General features: G+C 43.3%; 1 pseudogene; it reads right to left on the bottom strand.

Moving 5' to 3' along the window:
* Positions 1 to 20,647, bottom strand: part of LOC139417992 (actin-binding LIM protein 3-like) — a 130,288-nt pseudogene that overhangs the window by 15,383 nt on the left and 94,258 nt on the right.

The following is a 20,647-nucleotide window of genomic DNA, read 5'->3' on the forward strand; positions in this document are numbered from 1 at the left end:
GAAGTCGAGAAGGTAAAACAACTAGTTGACCTATCTCTGAAGTCTAGAGGTAAAACAACTAGTTGACCTATCTCTGAAGTCTAGAGGTAAAACAACTAGTTGACCTATCTCTGAAGTCGAGAAGGTAAAACAACTAGTTGACCTATCTCTGAAGTCGAGAGGTAAAACAACTAGTTGACCTATCTCTGAAGTCGAGAGGTAAAACAACTAGTTGACCTATCTCTGAAGTCGAGAGGTAAAACAACTAGTTGACCTATCTCTGAAGTCTAGAGGTAAAACAACTAGTTGACCTATCTCTGAAGTCGAGAAGGTAAAACAACTAGTTGACCTATCTCTGAAGTCGAGAGGTAAAACAACTAGTTGACCTATCTCTGAAGTCGAGAGGTAAAACAACTAGTTGACCTATCTCTGAAGTCGAGAAGGTAAAACAACTAGTTGACCTATCTCTGAAGTCGAGAGGTAAAACAACTAGTTGACCTATCTCTGAAGTCTAGAGGATAAAACAACTAGTTGACCTATCTCTGAAGTCGAGAGGTAAAACAACTAGTTGACCTATCTCTGAAGTCTAGAGGTAAAACAACTAGTTGACCTATCTCTGAAGTCTAGAGGTAAAACAACTAGTTGACCTATCTCTGAAGTCGAGAAGGTAAAACAACTAGTTGACCTATCTCTGAAGTCTAGAGGTAAAACAACTAGTTGACCTATCTCTGAAGTCTAGAGGTAAAACAACTAGTTGACCTATCTCTGAAGTCGAGAGGTAAAACAACTAGTTGACCTATCTCTGAAGTCGAGAGGTAAAACAACTAGTTGACCTATCTCTGAAGTCGAGAGGTAAAACAACTAGTTGACCTATCTCTGAAGTCTAGAGGTAAAACAACTAGTTGACCTATCTCTGAAGTCGAGAGGTAAAACAACTAGTTGACCTATCTCTGAAGTCGAGAGGTAAAACAACTAGTTGACCTATCTCTGAAGTCGAGAGGTAAAACAACTAGTTGACCTATCTCTGAAGTCGAGAGGTAAAACAACTAGTTGACCTATCTCTGAAGTCTAGAGGTAAAACAACTAGTTGACCTATCTCTGAAGTCGAGAGGTAAAACAACTAGTTGACCTATCTCTGAAGTCGAGAAGGTAAAACAACTAGTTGACCTATCTCTGAAGTCTAGAAGTAAAACAACTAGTTGACCTATCTCTGAAGTCGAGAAGGTAAAACAACTAGTTGACCTATCTCTGAAGTCGAGAGGTAAAACAACTAGTTGACCTATCTCTGAAGTCTAGAGGTAAAACAACTAGTTGACCTATCTCTGAAGTCTAGAGGTAAAACAACTAGTTGACCTATCTCTGAAGTCGAGAAGGTAAAACAACTAGTTGACCTATCTCTGAAGTCTAGAGGTAAAACAACTAGTTGACCTATCTCTGAAGTCTAGAGGTAAAACAACTAGTTGACCTATCTCTGAAGTCGAGAAGGTAAAACAACTAGTTGACCTATCTCTGAAGTCGAGAGGTAAAACAACTAGTTGACCTATCTCTGAAGTCGAGAGGTAAAACAACTAGTTGACCTATCTCTGAAGTCTAGAGGTAAAAACAACTAGTTGACCTATCTCTGAAGTCGAGAGGTAAAACAACTAGTTGACCTATCTCTGAAGTCGAGAGGTAAAACAACTAGTTGACCTATCTCTGAAGTCGAGAGGTAAAAAAACTAGTTGACCTATCTCTGAAGTCGAGAGGTAAAACCACTAGTTGACCTATCTCTGAAGTCTAGAGGTAAAACAACTAGTTGACCTATCTCTGAAGTCTAGAGGTAAAACAACTAGTTGACCTATCTCTGAAGTCGAGAAGGTAAAACAACTAGTTGACCTATCTCTGAAGTCGAGAGGTAAAACAACTAGTTGACCTATCTCTGAAGTCGAGAGGTAAAACAACTAGTTGACCTATCTCTGAAGTCGAGAGGTAAAACAACTAGTTGACCTATCTCTGAAGTCTAGAGGTAAAACAACTAGTTGACCTATCTCTGAAGTCGAGAAGGTAAAACAACTAGTTGACCTATCTCTGAAGTCGAGAGGTAAAACAACTAGTTGACCTATCTCTGAAGTCGAGAGGTAAAACAACTAGTTGACCTATCTCTGAAGTCGAGAGGTAAAACAACTAGTTGACCTATCTCTGAAGTCTAGAGGTAAAACAACTAGTTGACCTATCTCTGAAGTCGAGAAGGTAAAACAACTAGTTGACCTATCTCTGAAGTCGAGAGGTAAAACAACTAGTTGACCTATCTCTGAAGTCGAGAGGTAAAACAACTAGTTGACCTATCTCTGAAGTCGAGAAGGTAAAACAACTAGTTGACCTATCTCTGAAGTCTAGAAGTAAAACAACAAGTTGACCTATCTCTGAAGTCGAGAAGGTAAAACAACTAGTTGACCTATCTCTGAAGTCGAGAAGGTAAAACAACTAGTTGACCTATCTCTGAAGTCTAGAGGTAAAACAACTAGTTGACCTATCTCTGAAGTCGAGAAGGTAAAACAACTAGTTGACCTATCTCTGAAGTCGAGAGGTAAAACAACTAGTTGACCTATCTCTGAAGTCGAGAGGTAAAAAAACTAGTTGACCTATCTCTGAAGTCGAGAGGTAAAACAACTAGTTGACCTATCTCTGAAGTCTAGAGGTAAAACAACTAGTTGACCTATCTCTGAAGTCGAGAAGGTAAAACAACTAGTTGACCTATCTCTGAAGTCGAGAGGTAAAACAACTAGTTGACCTATCTCTGAAGTCGAGAGGTAAAACAACTAGTTGACCTATCTCTGAAGTCGAGAAGGTAAAACAACTAGTTGACCTATCTCTGAAGTCTAGAAGTAAAACAACAAGTTGACCTATCTCTGAAGTCGAGAAGGTAAAACAACTAGTTGACCTATCTCTGAAGTCGAGAGGTAAAACAACTAGTTGACCTATCTCTGAAGTCTAGAGGTAAAACAACTAGTTGACCTATCTCTGAAGTCTAGAGGTAAAACAACTAGTTGACCTATCTCTGAAGTCGAGAAGGTAAAACAACTAGTTGACCTATCTCTGAAGTCTAGAGGTAAAACAACTAGTTGACCTATCTCTGAAGTCTAGAGGTAAAACAACTAGTTGACCTATCTCTGAAGTCGAGAAGGTAAAACAACTAGTTGACCTATCTCTGAAGTCGAGAGGTAAAACAACTAGTTGACCTATCTCTGAAGTCGAGAGGTAAAACAACTAGTTGACCTATCTCTGAAGTCTAGAGGTAAAAACAACTAGTTGACCTATCTCTGAAGTCGAGAGGTAAAACAACTAGTTGACCTATCTCTGAAGTCGAGAGGTAAAACAACTAGTTGACCTATCTCTGAAGTCGAGAGGTAAAACAACTAGTTGACCTATCTCTGAAGTCGAGAGGTAAAACAACTAGTTGACCTATCTCTGAAGTCTAGAGGTAAAACAACTAGTTGACCTATCTCTGAAGTCTAGAGGTAAAACAACTAGTTGACCTATCTCTGAAGTCGAGAAGGTAAAACAACTAGTTGACCTATCTCTGAAGTCGAGAGGTAAAACAACTAGTTGACCTATCTCTGAAGTCGAGAGGTAAAAAAACTAGTTGACCTATCTCTGAAGTCGAGAGGTAAAACAACTAGTTGACCTATCTCTGAAGTCTAGAGGTAAAACAACTAGTTGACCTATCTCTGAAGTCGAGAAGGTAAAACAACTAGTTGACCTATCTCTGAAGTCGAGAGGTAAAACAACTAGTTGACCTATCTCTGAAGTCGAGAGGTAAAACAACTAGTTGACCTATCTCTGAAGTCGAGAAGGTAAAACAACTAGTTGACCTATCTCTGAAGTCTAGAAGTAAAACAACTAGTTGACCTATCTCTGAAGTCGAGAAGGTAAAACAACTAGTTGACCTATCTCTGAAGTCGAGAAGGTAAAACAACTAGTTGACCTATCTCTGAAGTCTAGAGGTAAAACAACTAGTTGACCTATCTCTGAAGTCGAGAAGGTAAAACAACTAGTTGACCTATCTCTGAAGTCTAGAGGATAAAACAACTAGTTGACCTATCTCTGAAGTGTAGAGGATAAAACAACTAGTTGACCTATCTCTGAAGTCTAGAGGTAAAACAACTAGTTGACCTATCTCTGAAGTCTAGAGGTAAAACAACTAGTTGACCTATCTCTGAAGTCTAGAGGTAAAACAACTAGTTGACCTATCTCTGAAGTCGAGAAGGTAAAACAACTAGTTGACCTATCTCTGAAGTCGAGAGGTAAAACAACTAGTTGACCTATCTCTGAAGTCTAGAGGTAAAACAACTAGTTGACCTATCTCTGAAGTCGAGAAGGTAAAACAACTAGTTGACCTATCTCTGAAGTCTAGAGGTAAAGCAACTAGTTGACCGATCTCTGAAGTCTAGAGGTAAAACAACTAGTTGACCTATCTCTGAAGTCGAGAAGGTAAAACAACTAGTTGACCTATCTCTGAAGTCGAGAGGTAAAACAACTAGTTGACCTATCTCTGAAGTCGAGAGGTAAAACAACTAGTTGACCTATCTCTGAAGTCTAGAGGTAAAAACAACTAGTTGACCTATCTCTGAAGTCGAGAGGTAAAACAACTAGTTGACCTATCTCTGAAGTCTAGAGGTAAAACAACTAGTTGACCTATCTCTGAAGTCTAGAGGTAAAACAACTAGTTGACCTATCTCTGAAGTCGAGAAGGTAAAACAACTAGTTGACCTATCTCTGAAGTCTAGAGGTAAAACAACTAGTTGACCTATCTCTGAAGTCTAGAGGTAAAACAACTAGTTGACCTATCTTTGAAGTCGAGAAGGTAAAACAACTAGTTGACCTATCTCTGAAGTCGAGAGGTAAAACAACTAGTTGACATATCTCTGAAGTCGAGAGGTAAAACAACTAGTTGACCTATCTCTGAAGTCTAGAGGTAAAACAACTAGTTGACCTATCTCTGAAGTCTAGAGGTAAAACAACTAGTTGAACTATCTCTGAAGTCGAGAAGGTAAAACAACTAGTTGACCTATCTCTGAAGTCGAGAGGTAAAACAACTAGTTGACCTATCTCTGAAGTCGAGAGGTAAAACAACTAGTTGACCTATCTCTGAAGTCGAGAAGGTAAAACAACTAGTTGACCTATCTCTGAAGTCTAGAAGTAAAACAACTAGTTGACCTATCTCTGAAGTCGAGAAGGTAAAACAACTAGTTGACCTATCTCTGAAGTCGAGAAGTAAAACAACTAGTTGACCTATCTCTGAAGTCTAGAGGATAAAACAACTAGTTGACCTATCTCTGAAGTCTAGAGGATAAAACAACTAGTTGACCTATCTCTGAAGTCTAGAGGTAAAACAACTAGTTGACCTATCTCTGAAGTCGAGAGGTAAAACAACTAGTTGACCTATCTCTGAAGTCGAGAGGTAAAACAACTAGTTGACCTATCTCTGAAGTCGAGAGGTAAAACAACTAGTTGACCTATCTCTGAAGTCTAGAGGTAAAACAACTAGTTGACCTATCTCTGAAGTCTAGAGGTAAAACAACTAGTTGACCTATCTCTGAAGTCTAGAGGATAAAACAACTAGTTGACCTATCTCTGAAGTCTATAGGTAAAACAACTAGTTGACCTATCTCTGAAGTCTAGAGGATAAAACAACTAGTTGACCTATCTCTGAAGTCTAGAGGTAAAACAACTAGTTGACCTATCTTTGAAGTCGAGAGGTAAAACAACTAGTTGACCTATCTCTGAAGTCGAGAGGTAAAACAACTAGTTGGCCTATCTCTGAAGTCGAGAAGGTAAAACAACTAGTTGACCTATCTCTGAAGTCGAGAGGTAAAACAACTAGTTGACCTATCTCTGAAGTCTAGAGGTAAAACAACTAGTTGACCTATCTCTGAAGTCTAGAGGTAAAACAACTAGTTGACCTATCTCTGAAGTTGAGAGGTAAAACAACTAGTTGACTTATCTCTGAAGTCTAGAGGATAAAACAACTAGTTGACCTATCTCTGAAGTCGAGAGGTAAAACAACTAGTTGACCTATCTCTGAAGTCGAGAGGTAAAACAACTAGTTGACCTATCTCTGAAGTCGAGAGGTAAAACAACTAGTTGACCTATCTCTGAAGTCGAGAGGTAAAACAACTAGTTGACCTATCTCTGAAGTCTAGAGGTAAAACAACTAGTTGACCTATCTCTGAAGTCTAAAGGTAAAACAACTAGTTGACCTATCTCTGAAGTCTAGAGGATAAAACAACTAGTTGACCTATCTCTGAAGTCTAGAGGATAAAACAACTAGTTGACCTATCTCTGAAGTCGAGAGGTAAAACAACTAGTTGACCTATCTCTGAAGTCGAGAGGTAAAACAACTAGTTGACCTATCTCTGAAGTCTAGAGGATAAAACAACTAGTTGACCATCTCTGAAGTCTAGAGGTAAAACAACTAGTTGACCTATCTCTGAAGTCGAGAGGTAAAACAACTAGTTGACCTATCTCTGAAGTCGAGAGGTAAAACAACTAGTTGACCTATCTCTGAAGTCGAGAGGTAAAACAACTGTCACGTGTTCTCCCCCTCCGGCTTCTAGGTCACCAGGCTGCTCGTTATGGAGCACACCTGTCACCATCGTTAGTGAGTTACAAACTCGTTAGTGTTACAAGGTCTCAGGTGTGAATGGGGAGCAGGTGTGTTAAATTTGGTGTCATCTCTCTCACACTCCCTCATACTGACTGGTCACTGGAAGTTCAACATGACACCTCATGGCAAAGAACTCTCTGAGGATCTGAAAAAAAGAATTGTTGCTCTACATAAAGATGGCCTGGGCTATAAGAAGATTGCCAAGACCCTGAAACTGAGCTGGAGCACGATAGGCCAAGACCATGCAGCGGTTTAACTGGACAAGTTCCACTCAGAACAGGCCTCGCCATGGTCGACCAAAGAAGTTGAGTGCACGTGCTCAGCGTCATATCCAGAGGTTGTCTTTGGGAAATAGACGTATGAGTGCTGCCAGCATTGCTGCAGAGGTTGAAGGGGTGGGGGGTCAGCCTGTCAGTGCTCAGACCATACGCCGTACACTGCATCAAATTGGTCTGCATGGCTGTCGTCCCAGAAGGAAGCCTCTTCCAAAGATGATGCACAAGAAAGCCCGCAAACAGTTTGCTGAAGACAAGCAGACTAAGGACATGGATTACTGGAACCATGTCCCGTGGTCTGATGAGACCAAGGTAAACTTATTTGGTTCAGATGGTGTCAAGCGTGTGTGGCGGCAACCAGGTGAGGAGTACAAAGACAAGTGTGTCTTGCCTACAGTCAAGCATGGTGGTGGGAGTGTCATGGTCTGGGGCTGCATGAGTGCTGCCGGCACTGGGGAGCTACAGTTCATTGAGGGAACCATGAATGCCAACATGTACTGTGACATACTGAAGCAGAGCATGATCCCCTCCCTTCGGAGACTGGGCTGCAGGGCAGTGTTGTGTCTTTACTATCATTAACTGAAGACTGATAGTTTTTATCAAAGATTCTCTGTAATTAGTTATTACGCGATCAACTGATTAATCACGTAACTAATTAACTAGGAAGTCGGGGCACCAAGGAAAAATATTCAGATTACAAAGTTATCATTTCCTAAAATAACTTTACAGATATTTTATCTGATCAATTAGTGTTCGAATTAATGAATTATTTACTGTACCTCACGTTAGTCTCATTCCAAACGTCGTAAATTGTTGGTTATCTGCACGAACCCAGTCTTCACTATGAGTCATCCATACATCAATTGTCTTAAATCATTTATTTATTACTAACTAAGTAATTCACAGAAATGCATAAACAAACATGATAGGAGAATGTGCCCTAGTGGGCTGAACCTTCATGGCGGCTTGTTAGACAAAAGGGGAAGTGGGGGTCGACTAAGAAGTCACTACAGAGTGATAATTATAACAATTGAAATGCTAATCCTTTGCACATGAACGCTCACTCATTCGGGAACAATTTCAATCAATATATATATTTACGCTCAGTGTGTTGTCTTTATCGCTGGTGAAAATATTCCAACATGATAGCGACCCCAAACACACCTCCAAGACAGCCAATGCCTTGCTAAAGAAGCTGAGGGTAAAGGTGATGGACTGGCCAAGCATGTCTCCAGACCTAAACCCTATTGAGCATCTGTGGGGCATCCTCAAACGGAAGGTGGAGGAGTGCAAGGTCTCTAACATCCACCAGCTCCGTGATGTCGTCATGGAGGAGTGGAAGAGGACTCCAGTGGCAACCTGTGAAGCTCTGGTGAACTCCATGCCCAAGAGGGTTAAGGCAGTGCTGGAAAATGATGGTGGCCACACAAAATATTGACACTTTGGGCCCAATTTGGACATTTTCACTTAGGGGTGTACTCACTTTTGTTGCCAGCGGTTTAGATATTAATGGCTGTGTGTTGAGTTATTTTGAGGGGACAGCAAATTTACACTGTAATACAAGCTGTACACTCACTACTTTACATTGTAGCAAAGTGTCATTTCTTCAGTGTTGTCACATGAAAAGATATACTCAAATATTTACAAAAATGTGAGGGATGTACTCACATTTGTGATATACTGTGTATATATATATATATATCAGTCCCTTTGGTTCCTTCCCCAGGCGTCATTGTTTCTGTCCCTGTGTGTTGTTCTTGTTTCTTATTTTGTGTTATGTTTATTTATTAAAACACTCCCTGAACTTGCTTCCCGACTCTCAGCGCACATCGTTACAACAACATCACATTAAACATAAAATATATTGGATTTACACCACCATTTTTTTTACGGAAGATTAAATATTACCAATAGCTCCTCATCCTCTGAGACATGGTATACTTCCAATGAGGTAGCTATAATTGACGGTGGTTCATCTTTTAGCTTGATCATTGTTGTAAGAGGTTGATACATTCAACTGTGTGGTTCTGTTGGGACACACACACAACAAACACATCAATCACAGCTAAATCACATCACAGACAATGCCTCAGGGCAGGCAGCCCGACACATATACCATGTCGCTTATAGATGGGAGGTTTCCTGGAGATGTTGAGATCCCCTGTGGCTGAGGACACACAATGAGAGAGAGAGGAGATGAAACATTGAAAAGAGAAAAGGTAAGAAGAAGAGTAGGGAGGGGAAAGGTCAATCTTTTAGATCCACCGAGATGGAGAGTACATGATAGAAGAGGAAAGTACTAACGTTGTTAGAAGTTGTGTTGTATTGTGTTGTATTGTGTTGTATTGTGTTGTATAGTGTTGTATTGTGTTGTATAGTGTTGTATTGTGTTGTATTGTGTTGCACTGTGTTGTATAGTGTTGTATTGTGTTGTATTGTGTTGTATAGTGTTGTATAGTGTTGTGTTGTATTGTGTTGTATAGTGTTGTATTGTGTTGTATTGTGTTGTATAGTGTTGTATTGTGTTGTATTGTGTTGCACTGTGTTGTATAGTGTTGTATTGTGTTGTATTGTGTTGTATAGTGTTGTATAGTGTTGTGTTGTGTTGTATAGTGTTGTATTGTGTTGTATTGTGTTGTATAGTGTTGTATAGTGTTGTATTGTGTTGTATTGTGTTGTATAGTGTTGTATTGTGTTGTATAGTGTTGTATAGTGTTGTATTGTGTTGTATTGTGTTGTATTGTGTTGTATAGTGTTGTATTGTGTTGTATTGTGTTGTATAGTGTTGTATTGTGTTGTATTGTGTTGTATTGTGTTGCACTGTGTTGTATTGTGTTGTGTTGTATTGTGTTGTGTTGTATTGTGTTGTATTGTGTTGTGTTGTATAGTGTTGCACTGTGTTGTATTGTGTTGTATTGTGTTGTATAGTGTTGTATAGTGTTGTATTGTGTTGTGTTGTATAGTGTTGCACTGTGTTGTATTGTGTTGCACTGTGTTGTATTGTGTTGTAATGTGTTGTATAGTGTTGTATAGTGTTGTACTGTGTTGTATTGTGTTGTAATGTGTTGCACTGTGTTGTATAGTGTTGTATAGTGTTGTATAGTGTTGTATTGTGTTGTATTGTGTTGTATTGTGTTGTATTGTGTTGTATTGTGTTGCACTGTGTTGTATTGTGTTACAATGTGTTGTATAGTGTTGTATAGTGTTGTATTGTGTTGTATTGTGTTGTGTTGTATTGTGTTGTATTGTGTTGTAATGTGTTGTATAGTGTTGTATTGTGTTGTATTGTGTTGTGTTGTATAGTGTTGCACTGTGTTGTATAGTGTTGTATAGTGTTGTATTGTGTTACAATGTGTTGTATTGTGTTGCACTGTGTTGTATTGTGTTGTATTGTGTTGTAATGTGTTGTATAGTGTTGTATTGTGTTGTATTGTGTTGTGTTGTATAGTGTTGCACTGTGTTGTATAGTGTTGTATAGTGTTGTATTGTGTTGTATTGTGTTGTATTGTGTTGCACTGTGTTGTATTGTGTTACAATGTGTTGTATAGTGTTGTATAGTGTTGTATTGTGTTGTAATGTGTTGTATAGTGTTGCACTGTGTTGTATTGTGTTACAATGTGTTGTATAGTGTTGTATAGTGTTGTATTGTGTTGTATTGTGTTGTAATGTGTTGTATAGTGTTGCACTGTGTTGTATTGTGTTACAATGTGTTGTGTTGTGTAATGTGTACTGTAAGACTGTATCCTGTATATAAAATAAATAACCCATTTTGCCAATCTCCTGCCATCCTGGTCTGGACTCTAATGGCTGATTAAAGTGACACCATCAATACAACAGATGGCGTATAAGGGGTTCTGCTGTGCATGTACAGTATATTTAAGCATTGAGGCGCGAGGGGCTGTGGTACATGGCCAATCTACCACGGTTCTGGGCTGTTCTTAGGCACGACGCAACGCGGACCCCCGACGTGCTGTTTCACTATTATAAACTGGTTACCAACGTAATTAGAGCAGTAAAAATACATGTTCTGTCATACCCGTGGTATACGGTCTGATATACCAACGGCTGTCAGCCAATCAGCATTCAGGGCTTGAACCACCCAGTTTATAAAGGCAAATGAAACAAAACATCAGATGGAGAGGGGACAACGGACACAGCATCTGGTTACAATAGACACTCAGCACAGAGAATAGAAGAGGAAGAGCTAGTGACAGATGACGGCAGGGTAACAAAGACACACAACCAGTGATGACGTCTGCATAATGGCAATGATGGATGGGGTGAGGGTGTCATCGTGAAGGAGGCAAGCGATGCAGAGAGACATGGTACTACACACAGCCAGTCAGTGGCAGGCTGACTACATGCAGTTAGTAGGGTGTAAGATGTCCCCACATTGGGACCTTCGAAAACCTTTTAGGTCGGACTTCAGTTGAGGACAAGAGAACGAGGAGGAGGATAGGGAGGAAGAGGATGGGGAGGATGGGGAGGAGGAGGAAGAGGATGGGGAGGAGGAGGAAGAGGATGGGAAGGAGGAGGAGAAAGAGGACAAGGAGGAGGAGGATGGGGAGTAGGAGGAAGAGGATGGGAGGAAGAGGAAGAGGATGGGGAGGAGGAGGAAGATGATGGGGAGGAAGAGGAAGGGGAGGAGGAGGTTGGTAAGGAGGAGGATCAGGGGCAGGAGGATGGGGAGGAGGAGGAAGAGGATGGGGAGGATGGGGAGGGGGAGGAGGAGGAGGATGGGTAGGAGGATGGGGGTTAAGGACAGGAAAACCAGAGGCCTACCTGGCACATGGAAATGCTTGGGGGCTTGGTGGGTGGTGGACATGCTGGTCCTGGTGTCAAGCTGACTGTAAGAGAGAGAGCTCCTGCCACTCTCAGTGCCTGCAGACAGTCAGTCCAAGAATAATGACAGTGACAGAAACCAGAGCATGAGCCAAGGCTTGGCACCGCCCCTTAACCAGACCCACCCCATTCCCATTCCACAGCCAAACCTCAGCCAAGCCCACGCTCACAGAGAGCCAGCCAGTCAGAGATGGAAGACATTTAGTTTCTGGAATTAAAGATGTCCTATGCCTTACTGCAGAGGAAACAACATCATAAAACAACTGCCAAGTCTGCCATGATAGTAATCTACATGTTATATGAATTGGGGTTAATGACCTGCTATTAGACAATGAGAGAGGGATGGATGTTATAGCATGAGAGAATGGGGGGAAGAGCAATCCCCTGCAGTATACCACCACCATCACTACCATCACCACCACCATCACTACCATCACCACCAACACCACCACCACCATTACCATCACCACCAGCATCACTACCAACACTACCCCCATCACCATTACCATCACCACTACCACCACCACCACATTCACCATTACCATCACCACCAACATCACTACCACCACCATCACTACCATCACCACCATCACTACCATCACCACCATCACTACCATCACCACTACCACCACCACTACCATCACCACCATCACTACCATCACCACTACCACTACCATCACCACCAACATCAACCACCAACACCACCATCACTAAATCAAATCAAATCAAATGTATTTATATAGCCCTTCGTACATCAGCTGATATCTCAAAGTGCTGTACAGAAACCCAGCCTAAAACCCCAAACAGCAAGCAATGCAGGTGTAGAAGCACGGTGGCTAGGAAAAACTCCACCATCACTACTACCATCACCACCACCACCACCACCACCAGCATCACCACCATCATCACTACCACCACCATCACCACCATCACTACCATCACCACCATCACTACCATCACCACTACCACCACCACTACCATCACCACCATCACTACCATCACCACTACCACTACCATCACCACCAACATCAACCACCAACACCACCATCACTAAATCAAATCAAATCAAATGTATTTATATAGCCCTTCGTACATCAGCTGATATCTCAAAGTGCTGTACAGAAACCCAGCCTAAAACCCCAAACAGCAAGCAATGCAGGTGTAGAAGCACGGTGGCTAGGAAAAACTCCACCATCACTACTACCATCACCACCACCACCACCACCACCAGCATCACCACCATCATCACTACCACCACCATCAACACCACCACTACTATCACCACCACCAACATCACTACCACCACCATCACATTCACCACCATCACCACTATCACATTCACCATCACCACTATCACATTCACCATCACCACATTCACTACCATCATCACCACATTTACTAACATCACCACCACATATACTTCAGGTACTACAGTATTATCAGACTCTAAGTCTGGAGAAGAGGAGGCAGGGGTGTGACTGTTTGGCAGTACTGTAGGGGATGGTAATGTGGGTGCATGAGTGGCTCCCAAGCCTGAGTGTGTTAACGTGGAGCTAATGTTGTTCCAGTCACATATAGGAACTAATGTTGTTCCAGTTACATATTGGAACTAATGTTGTTCCAGTCACATATAGGAACTAATGTTGTTCCAGTCACATATAGGAACTAATGTTGTTCCAGTCACATATTGGAACTAATGTTGTTCCAGTCACATATAGGAACTAATGTTGTTCCAGTCACATATAGGAACTAATGTTGTTCCAGTCACATATTGGAACTAATGTTGTTCCAGTCACCTATAGGAACTAATGTTGTTCCAGTCACCTATAGGAACTAATGTTGTTCCAGTCACATATAGGCACTAATGTTGTTCCAGTCACATATAGGCACTAATGTTGTTCCAGTCACCTACAGAAACTAATGTTGTTCCAGTCACCTATAGGAACTAATGTTGTTCCAGTCACCTATAGGAACTAATGTTGTTCCATAGGATGTACACACAGGGCATAGGGATAAATCACTCCCGACGCCTTCCAACATGATCAAACTCAGTATCGGTCTAGTATTGTTTTCATGATCAAACTCAGTATCGGTCTAGTATTGTTTTCATGATCAAACTCAGTATCGGTCTAGTATTGTTTTCATTATCAAACTCAGTATCGGTCTAGTATTGTTTTCATGATCAAACTCAGTATCGGTCTAGTATTGTTTTCTTGTTGACATTTGAAGGCAAAATGATTGATGGTATTTCATCTCCAACATTTCTTTTCAAGGAGGAGTTTCTCGTGCCCATGTGTAACGCAGAGTGACGCGGTCATGTTCCATTGAGAGACACTCACCGGGGCGGAAGCGGTGCTGTGGGGAGCAGGAAGTGGACACGGTGGGAGACATGCCCTGGCGGCTGTAGGTGGGAGAGTCATTGAAGCCTGGGCTGGAGGAGCGCCTTTGTCTCAGCTCCACCCTGTCATAGACGTCCTGGGAAGCACAGCAGTCACAGGTCAGTGTTTGTCTGTCTGTCTGCAGGGCTCAGTCTGTCTGTCTGTCTGTCTGCAGGGCTCAGTCTGTCTGTCTGCAGGGCTCAGTCTGTCTGTCTGTCTGTCTGCAGGGCTGAGTCTATCTGTCTGTCTGCAGGGCTCAGTCTGTCTGTCTGTCTGTCTGTCTGTCTGTCTGTCTGTCTGTCTGTCTGTCTGTCACCCTTGCTAACACCACATTGTTTACTTGTGTACATTCTTTCATCTAATAGTTATTTAATCAAGTCAGTTGAGAGCTCTGTGCCTCTTCCACGGCTACCGTCATCACATGGACCCAACAGTATATCCCACATACACCCTCTCATTCCCGTTCAGCCATCCCCTCCCTGTCAAGTGATTCAGTGCAGTAGTGCATGGAATGTAATTACCTGAGAGTTTGGAGAGAGAGTTCCCAGAGACCGTAGAGGACAGGAGAGGAGTGAAGAGAGAGCAGTGGAATCAGTCAGTCAATAGCACCATGCTCTCCAGAATGACTTAGCAGAATGCTATTCAGAGCCAAACATGGGATAGATCAAATGGTATCCGTGAGCTTACTAAACCATGATTAATATGACTTAAAGTCCTTTTTGCAATGCCATTTTTAACAGGGTTACATAGTACATAGAAACCCTCACAGTAAACATGAAGAATCCATTTTGTTTGCGGCTTTGGTTTACCAATGTAAAATAATCTCAATAAATAGTACATTCAGTTACAAAGGCCACGGCGCGAAAGTATGAAGCGTGTAATTGACATTGTTCAGCGAGTGTCTCTCTCAGTCTGATCAATTCAAATCTGTGGCCAAAGCAGGAGGCTCACGAGGATGTAGTGATGTTTTAACATGGTTTTGTGACCACGCTACAACCACACACACACACAGGGGCTAAAGAGGGAAGCTGGGGGAGGGAGCAACAGGGAGACACAGAGACAGCAGGCACAGGGGCACAGAAAGAGGAGGACACAGGGAGAGGAGGACACAGAGAGAGGAGGACACAGAGAGAAGAAGGCACAGGAGCACAGAAAGAGGAGGACACAGAAAGAGGAGGACACAGGGAGAGGAGGACACAGGGAGAGGAGGACACAGAGAGAAGAGGGCACAGGGGCACAGGGCAGTAGGCATCACGCACACACACGTACATAAGCACACACACAGAGGTCAACTAGAGTAGCACTAGCGTATCAGTACCTCCCCATAGCTGTAGCGTTCTAGTCTGTCATCAGAGGAGTATCTGTGATAAGACTCACAGGGAATGAGATCGGGCCGCTGCACGTCACAAATAGTTTTAATCTTAGGCAGTGCGGCCAGATCTTTGTAACTTAGGACCTCGTTTTCCACTTTGGCCTGTAGAGAGGACACAGAACGAGACAGAACATGGAGAAGCAGGTGTAAGACAGACAGACAGACAGACAGACAGACAGGACGAAGCTTGCGTTGACAGACAGAGATCCGGAGGGGAGACCGGATCAGGGTCAGCTGCAAGCTGCTGATGGCACCCTGGGTAAGACAGAGAAAACACACACCCACACACACTGACCACAGAGACATCCCAGAAACAAACAAAGCCAAACCCTATGGAAGAGAGATCGCTGGAGAGTGGCCACAGCTCTCCCAGGACTTTGGTCCAAACCACACTCAACAACAGCATAATATCTGAACAAGTTGTTTACCATGGCAGTTTTCCTCTTTAGTGGCATACAGAGTATTTGAGCAGAGCGGAACGAGGGGCGGAGCTGGAGCGGAGCGAGGGGCGGGGCTGGAGGGGAGCATTCCCAATTTGACTGGAACGCGAAGCGAGATTCCCAAAGGCTGAAGCATCGACCTTCTCATAGATTCCAATTTCGCTCCAGTAGTGCTCATTTCACAAGCTCAGGGCATGCCCGGCCCAGCATGCATCTGTAGTCTACTTGCGTACTGCTATAACCCCTTGCATTAGATACTGTCATGGAGTTCACTAAATATTATCATAAAGAAACTGATAAAACACACAGGTACTAAATCAAGGTGACTTACAAAGATGACGACCAAGAGCAAGAGAGATTCCTCACCCCGAACTGGATGAAGATTTTTTCTTTAATGAGTCCGACGCGAAGGATATACTGCTTCCCCGAGACCAGGCCCAAATCCCTGTCATTAAACGTGAAGAAAATACAGAGATACGAGGGGCGGAGGTCGGAGCGCCTTGTGAGAATTCGTCGGCGAGTGGGTAAAACCGCCTCCACCATCCGTTCTATTGTCCAATGTGCAATCACTGGAGAATAAACTGGTTGAGCTCCGTTCAAAACTATCCTACAAATGGGACATTAAAAACTGTAATATCTTACGTTTCACAGAGTCGTGGCTGAAAGACGACGCGGATAATATAGAGCTGGCTGGGTTTTCATTGCATTGGTAAGACAGAACAGCTACTTCGTCTGGTAAGAGGTAGGGGTAGGGGTGTGTGTCTATTTGCTATAACACATTTCAAGCAGACCACCATAGTCCCTGTGCCCAAGAAAGCGAAGGTAACCTGCCTAAATGACTACAGCCCCGTAGCACTCACTTTGGTTGCCATGAAGTGCTTTGAACGACTGGTCATGGCTCACATCAACACCATCATCCCAGAAACACTGGACCCATTCCAATTCGAATACAGATCCACAGATGATGCAATCTCAACCGCACTCCACACTGCCCTTTCTCACCTGGACAAAAGGAACACCTATGTGAGAAAGTCATTCATTGACTACAGCTCAGCGTTCAACACCATAGTTCCCTCAAAGCTCATCAATAAGCTAAGGACCCTGGGACTAAACATCTCCCTCTGCAACTGGATCCTGGACTTCCTGACGGGCCGCCCCCAGGTGGTAAGGGTAGGTAACGACACATCCGCCACGCTGATCCTCAACACTGGGGCCCCTCTGTGGTGCGTGCTTAGTGCACCTCCTGTACTCCCTGTTCACCCACAACTGTATGGCCAGGCATGACTCCAACACCATCATTAAGTTTGCTGACGACACAACAAAATGATGAGACAGCCTATAGAGAGGAGGTCAAAGACCTGGCAGTGTGGTGCCAGGACAACAACCTCTCCCTTAATGACAAAGGAGCTGATCGTGGACTACAGGAAAAGGAGGGTCGAACACGCCCCCATTCACATCGACAGGGGCTGTAGTGGAGCTGGTAGAGAGTTTCAAGCTCCCTGGTGTCAACATCACCAACATGGTCCAAACACACCAAGACAGTCATGAAGAGGGCACGACAACACCTTTTCCCCCTCAAGAGACTGAAAAGATTTGGCATATTTCCCCAGATCCTCAAAAAGTTCTACAGCTGCACCAACGAGAGCATCCTGACCGGTTGCTTCACCGCCTGGTATGGCAACTGCTCAGCATCCAACCTTAAGGCGCTACATAGGGTAGTGCGTACGTTCCAGTACATCACTGGGGCCAAGCTTCCAGCCATCCAGGACCTCTATACCAGGCGGTGTCAGAGGAAGGCCCAAAAAATGGTCAAAGACTACAGTCACCCAAGTCATAGACTGTTCTCTCTGCTACTGCACGGCAAGCGGTACCGGAGCACCATGTCTAGGACCAAAAGGCTCCTTAACAGCTTCTACCCCCAAGCCATAAGACTGCTGAACAATTACCGTAATCAAATGGTCACCCGGACAATTTACATTGACACCGCCCCCTATCCCCCTTTGTTTTTACACTGCTGCTACTCGCTGTTTATTATCTATGCATAGTCACTTTACCCTTACCTACATGTACAAATGACCTCGACTAACCTGTACCCCCTGCACATTGACTTGGTACCGGTACCCCCTGTATATAGCCTCGTTATTGTTATTTTATTGTGCTACTTTTAATTTTATTTTTTTACTTTAGTTTATTTTTATTAATTTTTTCTTACCTCTATTTCTTGAACTGCATTGTTGGTTATTAAGAGCTTGTAAGTAATAATTTCACGATAAGGGCTGCACCTGTTGTATTTAGCAGATGTGACAAATAACATTTGATTTGATTTGATTTAAATGTTGAGCTCTTGATGTCACTACCAGCCTATTGTGTGTCACTCATAAATGCTTCACAATGGATTTATTTGTAGGCTATAGCCTTGATAATAATTGAAATAATATAGCCTAAAGAATTCATTTTCGTTCCTTCTTAGGTTCCCTGTCTGGCTCCCTGTCTGGCTCCCTGTCTGGCTCCCTGTCTGGCTCCCTGTCTGGCTTCCTGTCTGGCTTCCTGTCTGGCTTCCTGTCTGGCTTCCTGTCTGGCTTCCTGTCTGGCTTCCTGTCTGGCTCCTGACCTATATATGCTGTTTAATATGACATGTAGCCTATTTGAAATGATGAGCGCTTCTTACATTCACCTTTTCATGTTTACAATGCTTCAAAACCAAAGGGTAGGTCTAGGTAGTCAAGAAAAATAGTTTGGTGTTGGTTAAATTGTGACTTTAATTGATGGAGCGAATTTTGGAGCGGTAGCTTTTTTTTCTGTGAAGCGCAGAGAGGTTTTTAATGGAGCTGTTGGAAAGGACGTGAAGCGCAAGCACGGCTCCATGAGCGATGAGCGGAATTTCCTACAGCTCAACTCCGCTCACATACTCTGCTGGCATAAGTATACCTTCCGGAATGATACATACTCTGCTGGCATAAGTATACCTTCCGGAATGATACATACTCTGCTGGCATAAGTATACCTTCCGGAATGATACATACTCTGCTGGCATAAGTATACCTTCCGGAATGATACATACTCTGCTGGCATAAGTATACCTTCCGGAATGATACATACTCTGCTGGCATAAGTATACCTTCCGGAATGATACATACTCTGCTGGCATAAGTATACCTTCCGGAATGATACATACTCTGCTGGCATAAGTATACCTTCCGGAATGATACATACTCTGCTGGCATAAGTATACCTTCCGGAATGTCAACTTCACAGAGCAACAGTCAACAATGGAGAAATGATGTGACCTCCTTTAACATACATCAATAACACACGGGATATAACAAACAGTGTTTTCCCCCCAAAAACACATTGAATCACCTGAAGCCACAGACAACTGCACATGGTGGTCTGTCGACCCATGTGAATGACAGCTGGCTCAGATCCTGTAAAGAGGGCTCTGCCTCTAAGACAGGCTGGCAGCCAACAGCAGGCGTACGTGTAATCAAATAACCATGGCGATGCCTTGGCGACAGACTACTCACACAGATGATGCGGCTCGGGGAGCCGATGCTGGACCCAGGGGGAGATACGGAGGCCTCCGAGGTACGTCTGAACTGTGGGAACACGCACACACGCAAAGGCACGCACGCACGCGCCCCCCCCCCCCCCCCCCCCCCCACACACACACACACACACACACACACACACACACACACACACACACACACACACGTGTCAGAGTGAGCCTGCAGAGGTCAGACTTCGGCTAAGGGAGACAAAACACTGACAGAGGATAACTTGGATCAACAACACCCCAGCATTACCTCAGATCCTCTCCCTACAGCGACTCTGCTCTATCAATCTATCTATCACTCCAATACTTCAACACACAACAACAGGAAGAAGAGGGAGTTTCTAGGAGGACATAGTAGTGTAGTACCGGTGGAGCTCTATGGTTGACCAGGTCAAGGTGTTGTAACAGTCTAGGAAATGCAATAGCACTGCATCTCAGTGCAGGACGCGTCACTACAGTTCGAATCCAGGCTGTATCACAACCGGCCGTGATTGGGAGTCCCATAGGGCCGTGCACAATTGGCCCAGCGTCATCCGGTGTAGGCCGTCATTTTAAATACAAATTTGTTCTTAACTGACTTACCTAGTTAAATAAAAGTTCAATCATTTATTTTATTATAAAAATAAAAAAATACTCACTCTGAGTTTCTTCTCCAATCGAGCTGCTTGTTTACACACAGGATGCCACACCTCGCAACCTGTTGCAAAGACACACCCACAGTCAAACATACTGTTTTTCAAAAATAACTTGAAATTCATTCCTCTCTACAGGATGGCTACTGCAGTTACAATACTGTAAAACCACTGGGGTGCTGTTTATTATCGGGGAAAGGAGAGGAAGGCCACATTTCTCAGTGTTTCTGCTGCGCTTCAGTAACTTATTATCACACAACAATCAAACGCATGTGTCTGTAGATCAGCACTTCTCAACAACAGCCATACATCTAAGATGACAGAGAAAGTGTTATATCTGAGAGAGGCTTGGAGTCTGTCTGTCTGTCTGTCCAGCTCCCTCCCTCCCTCCCTCCCTCCCTCCCTCCCTCCCTCCCTCCCTCCCTCCCTCCCTCCCTCCCTCCCTCCCTCCCTCCCACACACACACACACACACACACACACACACACACACACACACACACACACACACACACACACACACACACA

This window comes from Oncorhynchus clarkii, chromosome 10, assembly GCF_045791955.1.
Source record: "Oncorhynchus clarkii lewisi isolate Uvic-CL-2024 chromosome 10, UVic_Ocla_1.0, whole genome shotgun sequence".
NCBI lineage: Eukaryota > Metazoa > Chordata > Actinopteri > Salmoniformes > Salmonidae > Oncorhynchus > Oncorhynchus clarkii.